The 11,629-nt window shown below is 46.6% G+C and overlaps 1 pseudogene; it reads left to right on the top strand.

Annotated features, from left to right (window-relative positions):
- Positions 1–284: 284 nt before the first annotated feature.
- Positions 285–2,251, top strand: Kin-ps1 (Kin17 DNA and RNA binding protein, pseudogene 1; annotated as a pseudogene).
- Positions 2,252–11,629: the final 9,378 nt, after the last annotated feature.

Below are 11,629 nucleotides of genomic sequence, written 5' to 3' on the forward strand. Positions count from 1 at the left end.
ACTGATACACCCTTGGGCCTGTGTGATGGTGGCACCTCTCAGATGAGGTTTCCTTTTTCCCTTATGGCTCCAATATGTATCAAATTGATGAAGCCTAACCACAGATCTTTATCTGGGGACTGAGGAACTACATCTAAAGAAGAACTGACAGTATTGATTATCGGAAGAGCTTAACAAATTCTTTGGGGAAAAACAGCTTGTAGATTCTATACTCTGATCCTCCCCAAAGGCCATGTCAAAATCAGCAAAGGCAAACCCTGATGAACTGCACTTGCAGGCCAAAAATGATGTTTAAGAGGAAACCGAATGGTCATTGCCCAGGTGCAGACTCTTAAACAGGATGGCGTGGCTTCCAGTTACACAACTGGATAGAGGAGGGAAACGGTGTGGGAGCAGTCCGGTTACTCCTGGATTAAGTACAGCCTTACAAGTTTTCTGGGTCTTTGTTTTGTTTTGTATTTTCCTGAGACAGGGTTTCTCTAGTAGCCCTGCCCATCCTGGAACTCACAATGTAGACAAGGCTAGTCTCAAACTCAAAGATCCTCCTGCCTCTGCCTCCTGAGTGCTGGGATTAAAGGCGGTCTTCACTTCACCAGGATGTGGAAACAAAATTTTCAGTTTCCTTTGTTGCTATTGGTAGTTTACCAGGAAATGTTTTCCAGAGGGCGGGATGGAGAGAAGAGAGCTAATAGGAACTCAGAATGCTTTGTGAGCAGGGGTGGGGCTTAGTCTCCACGTTGTAATCAGTCTTCTGTTAGTGCAGTGTTGCCTCCAGCTGTGCTCTGGGTCGCCATTGTAAGAAGGGTTTTCTGAGCCTCGAGGTCATCCACAACAGGATCAAGTCCAGAAGTTTCACTGGTACTGCTAGAGGGACAGAAGCGATGCTGAGAAAAGAATGGCTTTCAGCGCCACTGTGTGTTTGACTCCCAGAGACAACTCTTGCTGGCTTCTGGAAATTTGCAGCAGTATATGGATTATTTTTCAGAGGAATAACAAAACGACTTTCTTGAAGCTCTAAGGAGATGCTTCGGCACAAAGAGATTCCACAACAACATAGTGTACTACCAATCCATCAGCCACCAAGCACACACCCACAAGAACACCACTCCATGGGAAACACTGACCAACTTCACTGAGTGGCTGAGCGGAGGAGGCTTGTGTAAATTAGACGAAGACACAGAAAGGTTGGTCAATCCAGTGCGTAGACAAAGATCCAGAAACCATTCGCCAGAAACTGGAACCAGAACAAAAGAAAAAGCAAGAGCTTGAGAAAGAGAAAACTGCCAAATTCACAATTCACAGAGGAACATATGAGAAGTCTGGAAGAAAAAAGCAAAAGATGTCTGTTTTTATGGAATTAAGCGAGAAAATGATGCAGAAGAAGTTACCTCCAATTGAATAAAAGAGCAGGTAGCCCGGCTACAGCCTCATCATCTAGGTCACGCTGTCTGGGTCTAAGTGTCCTGAAGACCTGGGGAGCACAGCATAAGTGAGGAAAACAGAATAGTCACAGAGCTTAGCTCTGCTTGGGAAGAGGTCTGCATTGGACGAATGTGTGGAGATGGGAAAGGAAAAGAGCTTCCTGAATAGACTTCTGGCCACAGCTGGAATTGTGTGAAAATTACTACCAGAAAAAAAAAAATACCACAGCAAAAAGGATTAGGTGGTTGAATGTGGAGACAGGCTGAAACTGGACCAGCCAGACTCATTTAGAGACAATCATTCCAGCACCAGGAAAGAGAGTTCTAGTTCTAAATAGTGGCTACAGAGGAAATGAAGGCACCCTAGAACCCATCCGTGGGAAAGCTTTTTCAGGCACTGTAGTCATTGGCACTGGGCCTCTGAAGGACACAGAGTTGAAGGAGTTCCATATGAGGACCTGGCTAAGCTCGCTTGAATTCGAGAATTTGTTACTAACCTTCAAATCCTAACAGATCAGACTGATGTTTGTCAAGGTTCTATGAGTCTGGACAGTGTTAAAGCATTTGTTTTGGATTTAAAACAAATTTATATGCTACTGAATTGTTCAGGTAAACTAAAGAAATCTATGTCTTTGGAAGTAACAACATAGGTGAAATGTTTTGTTACTGGCTGATATCTGTGGGTCTTAATTTTGTAGGGTGAAGTCTGTTGGGGCCATCTATAGGATAAGCAAGGAGAGAGATTTGAGAAAACTCACAACAAAAATCCTGAAAGATAGTTTGGGAGGGGTGAAGAGAGGCTGTTGAATTGTTAGCCTGAATCATCTTCCTGGGTGATTTAGGGCACTGCTTCTCATTGGGGTGCTCGTGGAGCTCAATCTCTCTGCTTCTCTGAGTTTTCTGTCTTGCTTCACGTCTAACATTTTCTATGATCTCTCAACCAGGAAGAAATGTCTTCAAATCTTTCACATTGAAAGACATCTCTAGTTCTTTAATACAAGCCACTTTCCAGTAAACAGTTTTCTGTCTGTTTCTAGCAAGAAGGTGTTAGGTACGCGTAGTTGGTGTAACAAATGTTATATTTTATTACTCTGAGGGTTAACACTCTTAAGTTCCTAACTATGATCCTGTGTCTATCTCCCCAAGGTCGCTCACCTGTGGGAAGCATCCTGGCTGAAGGTGGGGCCAGTCTCTTGTGGTAGTTCTCTAGTTCAAGGGTAGGGATCCTGGAGGAGGGTAGATCCAGAAGTCCTGGAGACATGAATTGCAATGCTCTTGGTCTCTGCTTAAATACTGTCCAGTGGATGACATGGGGTTCTAGTCATGTGGTTGGTTATCTTGAGCAAGTTATGTCACTGGGTTTTGGTTATCAGGTACAGCCTTGGGTATAGTGAGGAAGAAAATCTACTTCTAACCTGGAACTTGGCGGTCGAAAGATACACCTTTAATCCAGATCTTTTAAGCTTGAAAGAGACAGGCCTTTAATCTGCATCTTGATTTGGGAAGACACACCTCTAATCTGGCCTCACCTGCTGGATGTCTAAGGACGTGGAAGAAGGAAGATTGTGCTCTTCGTCTGATTTGCTCTTGCCTTGCTAGCAAGTCCATTCCTTCACTGGCATTAGAGCCTACTTCTGCATTCTAGCATCTACTGAAGAGCAGCTGAGACATCCAGCCTTCTGAACTAGGCAACTTCTGAATTCTTGGGACTTTCTGTTCAGTCAGCCATTGTTGGATTAGCTGGACCACATCCTATAAGTCACTCTAATAAATCTCATATATATGATATATATTCCATATCTATAAATCTATGTATGTATATATGTGTATACATATATACATATACAACACACATATACATATATGTATATATATGGACAGAGAGACAGAGAGACAGAGAGAGAGACAGAAAGAGAGAGACAGAAAGAGAGAGAGAGAGAGAGATTCATTGTATAAGCTCTGTGACTTCAGAGACACTTCACCTATACAGATTTTGGCACCGTCAGTGGTTCTACAGCAGTATAAGGATGTATAAGTATAAGGTTCTAACAGAAGTATAAGGATGACTCTTTTAAGTATGTGGACTGGGCTTCTCAGTTTGCCAGCACTTTCTTTCCTGGGAGCTTGGAGAGTACGAACAGCCCATGGTGTGAGCTGTATCATAAACTTACAGAGATGAATGCATTAGATCATCCTGATTCACCAGTTGCGTGTGAGTGGCAATGACTTAGGTGCCTCTGCATCTGAAGCCGTTGACAGTTTGGGGGGAAAATGAAGAAAATGATGATGCTGACTGGTTGTTCTTAGCAAGTCGAGATACACTGACAAAGGCCATGGATGCACTCTGGTAAAACTAACCATCTTCTAGCATCTTGGAATATGGTGAAGAACAACAATGAACACAATGACAAAATTAACTGGCTCCAGATGCACATAAACAGTGTAAAGCTTTCTAAGCAGCCACAGAGCTCAAGTTGTGGAAGATAAAGTCAAAGTCCTCATTATAATGTTGGCTGAATTAGAGCAAAAATTCAAGCTCCAGCCTTAGAGGGTGTTGGTCGTTAAAATAAGGTCACTAATTGGTAAAGAATGGTGTCTCAGTTAGGGTTTTACTGCTGTGAACAGACACCATAACCAAGGCAAATTAAGTTTACATTTAATTGAAGCTGGCTTACAGGATCAGAGGCTCAGTCCATTATCATCAAGGCAGGCATAGCAGTGTCCAGGCACTCATGGTGCTACAGAAGGAGCTAATAGTTCTACATCTTGTCCCGAAAGCAAACAGGAGAGGACCGGCTTCCAGACATCTAGGACAAGGGTCTTGAAAACATGTGTCACGCTTCCTCCAACAAGGCCCCACCCACTCCAACAAGGCCACACATCCAAATAGTGCTACTCCCTGGGCCAAGCCACCACAAATGGGATCCTGTAAGCTGGTGTGGGGATGTGTGGTAAGAGTCTATCGAAACTGAGAACCTTGTGCCCTCAGATTCCCAAGGGGTTTTTTCATCTGAAGAGTGACTCTACCCTAAGCACCACCTCCTGAAGTTCTGGCTGAGGGAATTAATCCTCTATTGTCTGATAAACAGTGACTTTCTCTGGAGGAACAGTGAGGTAAGACAATACTGATGTCCCCGAGGTTCCAACAGTTTTTGTCTCTAGACCTATATCCAGACTCCCAGAGAGGAGACTCCTAGAGAGAAGCAAAGCAGGCTCCTACAGAGTCGGTAGAAAGTGTAGTCCACTAGGATGTGTGGCGATAAGCCACACTACTAAAGAATGTAAAGACTTTCCTAACTCATTCTAGCAGAAGTCTGGGGAATAAGCATGTGAACATATTTGAAGGGTGTGTGATAATGGTGGAAGGAACACAAAACCGGATCAGGCTGAATTTACTGATATGGGCTTACTGAATGGAGATTCTAGGTTTAATATGGAAACTCCACACAGCTTAATGAGGTATCAGATTTTTGTTTGAATGGTTGGCTGAAGCATTTCTCAAAAGATGGCCTACAGAAAAGGAATTGGCGATGCCTTGGCTCAGTGTTGATGAAGGAAGTTTAAGGCTCAGAGAAATTATGTTGCTAGAGTGGGTCCTCTGTGTAAATCCTAATCCCCCACAATGAGAAGGCCCAGAAAGCATGCCCTTCACTAATACTACAAGAGGAAAAATGGTGGGAGGGGAACCAGCCATTTAAAGAGCCTTGTTGTTCCCCTTTTCTTGTGGCAGACCTTAGGGTTAGAGATGCCGTTGCTCAGTTGAATGAATTAAATGCAATGAGTTTCATTGAGCCCTGAGGTAGCAGGGGCCAGGTGACATCACTGATCATGGAAGGCAGGGTGAGCATAGTTAACCATGACGGGGCAGCATAGACAAAGCAGTGTCCTCAATGGCCTAACCTGCAATGGTTAGCACAGGCAAAGTGAATTTCATGCTTTCAAAACTCCTATGGACCTTTGCTACTGGCCACGCAATCAAGGTGTCTCCAGGCTTGAAACAGTTAAGAAGCCTACTGGATTTTTGCATGACCTGGATAAGCAGAAAAATTTTCAGACAAGTGAAAGAAAGGCTACATTGGAAGGTGTCAAATGGCAATCTCTACCTGTGTATTAATTTCCCAACTTGAGTCAGTTTTCAGACCCAGAACCCCTTGAATGGAGAGGCGGCCAGGTTCCCCTGACGAAGGGTGTTGATAAAATACCTAAGAGTTGTACTGTTAGTCTTTCTCTAGTCCTTCCCCAGAGGAACCTATGGCCTTTTACAAGAGTAACTGTACACATGGGGAGGGGGGGGCAATCAGACTTTCCAGCATCTATTGGATACTCATTCTGAATTGACACTGATTCTGGGAGATCCCAAGAAACATTGTGACCCTTCAGTTTAAGTAGAGGCTTGTGGAGGTGAGGTAATTAATGGAGTTTTGGCTGAAGCCCTACTGCAGTAGGTCCCTGAATTCATTCTATGGTTATTCCCCAAGACCCGAATGTATAATTGGGATAGACATACTTAGAAGTTGGTAGAATTCTCACGTTTGTTCCCTAACCTATAGAGTGAGGGCTACTATGGTTGGAAAGTCTAAATGGAAGCCTTTAGAGGAGTTGCCTCTATGAAGGAAAATAGTGAATCAAAACAGTATCAAGTCTCTGAAGGAATTGCAGAAATTAATGCCACCATCGAGGTCTTGAAAGATTCAGGGGTGGTGCTTTCCACCACATCTCCCTTTAACTCTCCGATGTGGCCAGTGCAGACAACAGATGGATCCTGGAGAATGACAGTTGACTACAGAAAATTAAATCAGGTAGTAACTCCAGTTGCAGCTGCTGTACCAGATGTGGGTCCTTACTTGAGCAGATGAACACATCTCCTGGTACATGGTATGCAGCTATTGATCTAGGAAATGTCTTTTTCTTGGTACCTGTCCATTAGGGCCATCAGAAGCAATTAGCTTCCATTAGGGCCAGCAGTATACCTTTACGCTCTTATCTTGAAGGCTCTATTAAATCTCCAGCCCCGTGTCATAACTTTGTTAGACGGGATCTTGATTGTCTGTCTCTCCCACAAGATATCGCACTGGTGCGTTGTATTGATTATGTGCTGATCCAACCAAGTGAGCAGGAGGTAGCAACTACTCTGAGCTCATTGATAACACATACGTGCATCAGAGGATGGGAAATAATACAACCAAAATTCCATGCCCTTCAACCTCAGTGGAATTCTTAGGAGTCCAGCAGGGTGGGGCCTTCAGAGGTAATATTTTGAAGGTGAGGGGTGAGTTATTGCATATGGCCTTTCCCATCAACAGGAAAGAAGCACGGCATTTAATGGGCTATTTGGATTCTGGGTATAGCACATTTCTTACTTGGGTGTGTTACTCTGTTGATGTACCAAGTAAATTGGAGACCCACTAGCTTTGTGTGGGACCTGGAATGGAAAAGGCTCTTTAACAGGTGCAGGCTTCTCTATGACTTGGACCTAAACAGAAGGCATGGCCTAGGTTAGGGGTGGGTTTTCCTACCTCAAATACCCAGATTAGAAGTGGATTTTCCCCACCTCCTATTAAGCACAAATCCCTCCATTTCAGGGCTTTAGCTATTTCCAAATGTGGTCAAGTTGACAACCAAGAATAGCCTCTATGCTTCTCGATTCCCGGCTAAGAATTCAATATAACACCTGTCTCATGCCCGACCTCGATGCCTTCCCACTATGGTGGACTATAACCTCAAACATAAGCCCCATCTCTCTTAAGTTGCCTTTGCCAAGCACTTGGTCACAGCAGTGAGGAAAGGCCCTATTGCAGTAAGCAAGCTGGCGTTCTGAGTTCTGAGAGCTGTCGTAGTAATTTAACTTGAAGAGAAGACTCTAGGACTCTTCCTCTTAGCCTGCTGTTTGCAAGGTTTAGCAAGGGGTTCAGTCTTGGAATACCAAACCTTTACCCCATAGGATTTCCCCTAGCTTTGGACATGGAGCTAAGTCATAAGACATGAGGAGCTGCCCACTGAGAAATGGAGGTTGGTTGGTGTGGGATAAGCAGCTTACTCATCTATCTGGTGGCCAGCACACTATTTGGGGACAAAGAAACCCGTGCTATCCCTCCAGCCAGAATAGGAAAAGGAGCAGGCTGTCCCTCCTCATCAGGGTGGTTTTTCCTGCTGGAGATCAAGTCAGATGGTGTCTCCAAGGCTTGCACCCCTGGCCCATGCTGGGGGCAGGGAGGAATTGAAATAACAGAAACATCTCACACATGCCTACCCCAGAGCAATGGCGCCAGCCACCAAAAGCCATCACCCTTTCCTGCTTGGAACTCACTTCCCTTCCCCTGCTCCACTCTGGCCCAGGTAGTGTTCATGGTGACCATGACCCATGAAAGCCTCCGTTGAGGGCCAAGGACACCAGGAGTTACTGGAGGATATTACGGAATACATGAATGATTCCTCTTACCAGCTGGATGGGATCTGAATCACCCATTGCATCCACAAGGGTGTGGTGTGGAGATGCCACTTGCTACAGGACAGGAAGAATGGGGAACAGATGTTCAAGGTCAAAATCCTTCCTGGCAAATAAAACCTATGGTTACGGTCCTTGGCATGTCAATACCATAGTAAAAGTTTCTCAAGCAGAGAGGAAGGGCAGGCTAGGGGTTGAGGGTGTTTGGGACATTAACCCTTCTTCTTCCCCTTCCCATAATTCCAGGCCTTCCCTCTCTTATCTGTTTCTCTCAGTGCCTGCATGGCACCTACTACCTCACCTCCTACAGCACCAGCTGCGGCCAATCTCCTTTCTGAATTTAGAAAGCATTGGGACTTAAATGTCAATGGATGGTGTTGGAGCAGCCTGACAGTTACAGCTTAAACTAAAAGCAAAGAGGAGACAAGATTTAAAAAAAAAAAAAAAAAGGAAATACAGTCAGAGCCTGCTGGGCTGGAAGGGGGAGGCAGAGCCCTGCTTGTCTGCCTTAACTCTTTACCTGCCTTGCCTAGGTCAGCAGAGGGGCAGGCATTGGTACTTAAGATCTGCAAAGAGCTCAAAGCAGAACTCCAATGGCGTGCACACTCTAGGCTGCCCCGGAAGGCACCAGAATGTGCTTAGACCCCCGGCTTCAAGAGAGGCAGATGGGGTTCAAGTCCCAGCAATTCCACTCCATCCAGGAGAGACATGGTTGCCTCCTCACCCTTCTTGGAGGCGGGAGGTCAGATCTTCATCTGTGGCACAGGCATGATATGATATTAGGACGATGATAACCTGTGGGTTAGTACCTGGGCAATGCCTCTGCCTTCATCAGTCAAGCATGCCTCTGCCAACCGGATGCTGGTGCCAGTGGCCAAGGGCCAGGACAGCACATCTCACTCCTTCTCTAATCTGAATCCTCTCCCTCTCCCTCTCCTTCCCTTCCTCCCTCTCCCCCCCTTCCTTCCTTCTTTCCTTTCTTTCTTTCTTTCTTTCTTTCTTTCTTTCTTTCTTTCTTTCTTTCTTTCTGCCTTTCCTTCCTTCTCTCTCTCTTTCTTTTCTCCTCTTAATTATTTTTTTTTCAGTCTTTGTGAGCCCATGTGATCCCTGCTTAGGTGATTAGGTGGGCCATGTTCTCGTGACGTCCTCCATCCTCTCTGACTCCTACAGTCTTTCCTCTCCCTCCTCCATGTGCTTTTATCAAATAAACAAACAGATGGGTAAATAGATAAATAGGTAAATTATATCTGTACATGTGTGTGCATACATGCATATGCATATGTGCATGTCTATACAAGTGTTCTGTTGCACGTGTGTGGAGGTCAACAAGAGTCTTCCACAGCATTTTGTTTTTCTTTATCTTTTTAAGACAGGATCATACTGAATCTGGAGCTTCATGCTTCCACCAGACTAGCTGGCCAGCATGCCCTGAGAATCCGTTCCCTCAAATCTAGGGTGACAGATGCTCTGTCATACCCAGCTTTTATGGAGGTGCTGGGATTCAAACTCAGGTCCTCATGCTTACACAGCGAGCATCTTACCATCTCTTTGCCCCCCAGCCCCCAAACCTCCTAACATTGTTGTTCTTCTGTAGGAGAGTGGGGGTCTCTCGTGGTTAGCTGGTCAGGGAGCCTCAGCTCCTCTTTACCTTGTGTCCAGAACTTGGTATCCCTGTATGCCAGGTTTAGGCTCGGGCCCTTCCCTCTGAGCCTTCTTGGTTGGAGCTGGTGGCTGGCCACAGCTCCTGGCCTTCCAAGGTGGAAGGTATGGACTGGTAGAGTCTTGTGGATTCCAGGCAGCCAGAGAGCCAGTTTTCTTTGAGTGTCCATCTTGGCAGTCTTAGTGTATTTCCACTGCGCATGCTCCTTCTCTGAATGGGTTCCTGATGCTGACCCTGCTTCTGTTCGCCATTTCCCTCCACCTTCAAAGGACCTCAGTTTGAGCCTCCCGAGCAGGGGCAGTGTGTGTGACCTGTGAAGGGGCTTGCTGTGACGTCTGCCACCATCCCTGCTATGATGTCAGCATCCATGTTGGGTCGCTGAGGCCTGGTTGTCAATCCATGATTGACTTCTCTGACTCTGCACATACTTGACACTCCTGGTTCAAACCACAGCAGGCTCAGCAACTCTCTTGACCTCTGAGTCCTGGCTGGCATCTGTCTGTCCCTGAGGTGTCAATCAGAATTTCTGTGTACAGAGCAGATGTGTGTCCTTGAGGCATCTCAGTCAGAAGGGGCTGGAGGACAATGGGTATTCCTCTGTGAGCAGAGGCCCAAACAAATGGGTGCTGGGGGCCAATGCCAGGCTTTGGGCTTCAGTCACATTTTCATAACTGAGCCTGACGCTAAGTGGCAGCCGCTGTCCCTGCTACCGACATGTACCACCCTAGCCACCATGAACAGTAGGTGGGTGGCAAGGCCACGGGTACACCAATAGCTGAAAATTATCCCCCAGCTGAAGTTTTCCCATCACGTGATGCTTTCACAAAGCGATAGCTTCCACACCACCTCCCTAGGCTCTCTGAAATGCCGCTGACTGGCAAAGTCAATCACAGCCAGAAATCCAAGCAGCAAGGGACTCTGGGAAATGCTAATTTTCTCCTTCAAGCTCTTATTACTACATGTGTACACAGAGGGGGTGAAAGCAGATACCTACAGCTGGTAGACAATGCAGGGCACAGCCCTAGCCAGCTCAAGCCTGCCAACCCTGGGCTCTCTCTCTCAGCCAACGCAAGTCCCACTGAGCCTGCAAGGGTGGTCACAGGGTACAGCCTCTGCTGAGCTGCCTGGCCCCCATGACCATCTGCCTTCAGCCAGAGTAGGGGAATGTCGTCTGCCCTAAGTAAGCATTGTCCCCTTAACCAGCTCACACAGATGTGGTCCACTCAGCTCAAAGGCAGCTCCCCAGAGTTTCCAACATTCCTTGACAGGAACCTGATCTGAAGACAAAAGACTGTCACTAGAGAGGGTCAGCCTGGGATGCAAGTGACTTGAAAAGGCTGGGCTTTAGCTGAAGTGTGGGTGATCCCGCAGAACTTTGTCTCAGACAGGGTCTCATGGAGTGGCTTTGAACTAGTTATGCAACCAAGGATGACCTTAAATTTCTGATCCTCCTGCCTCCATGTACCTCCCAAGACTTATAGACGTGCGTCCTCATACATGGTGTGCACAGTTCTGGGGATAGAATCCACGGTCTGGATGGACTGGACTGAGTCACATCCTCAGACTGAGTGCTGAAGTTTCAAAATGTCCTGTGCACAAAAGGGACATGCTACATGCTCTCGCATACATGCATGTGCACATGCGCATATGCAAACATTCACACAGAGATGGAGTTTCCTCACAAAAAAGGAGGGGGGTCTCAAGGGTACTTGGTACAGCTTTACTGAGTCAACCCAAAGTCACTGACTAAGTCTGTCACTCAGGAAGGGCGGGCAGAGACAGAGGCTGGAAAAGGAAGCGAAGGCACAAAGAAGGAAGCCAGGCCAAGGACTGCCTTCCAGAGACATACAGTCCTGGAGGTCCCAGGGCACACAGCCATTGAGAAAATCTGCTTAAGGCAGATGGGAAAGAGAGGAGGGCTGGGAAGGAGATAAGGGTAGGCACCAGCACTTGGCCCCCCAGAAGAGAACAAGGTACCCCCTGATCTGGGCTGGACTTTAGAACTGGAACCCCAGGAGCCCTCCACTGTTCTTCTGGACTCCCCCCCACTCCCGGAGCCGTGGAAGCCACAGCCTTGCCAGTGGCCTTGAGGCAGTGCATCCA

The sequence above is a fragment of the Rattus norvegicus genome, chromosome 9, assembly GCF_036323735.1.
Source record: "Rattus norvegicus strain BN/NHsdMcwi chromosome 9, GRCr8, whole genome shotgun sequence".
Classification (NCBI taxonomy): Eukaryota; Metazoa; Chordata; class Mammalia; order Rodentia; family Muridae; genus Rattus; species Rattus norvegicus.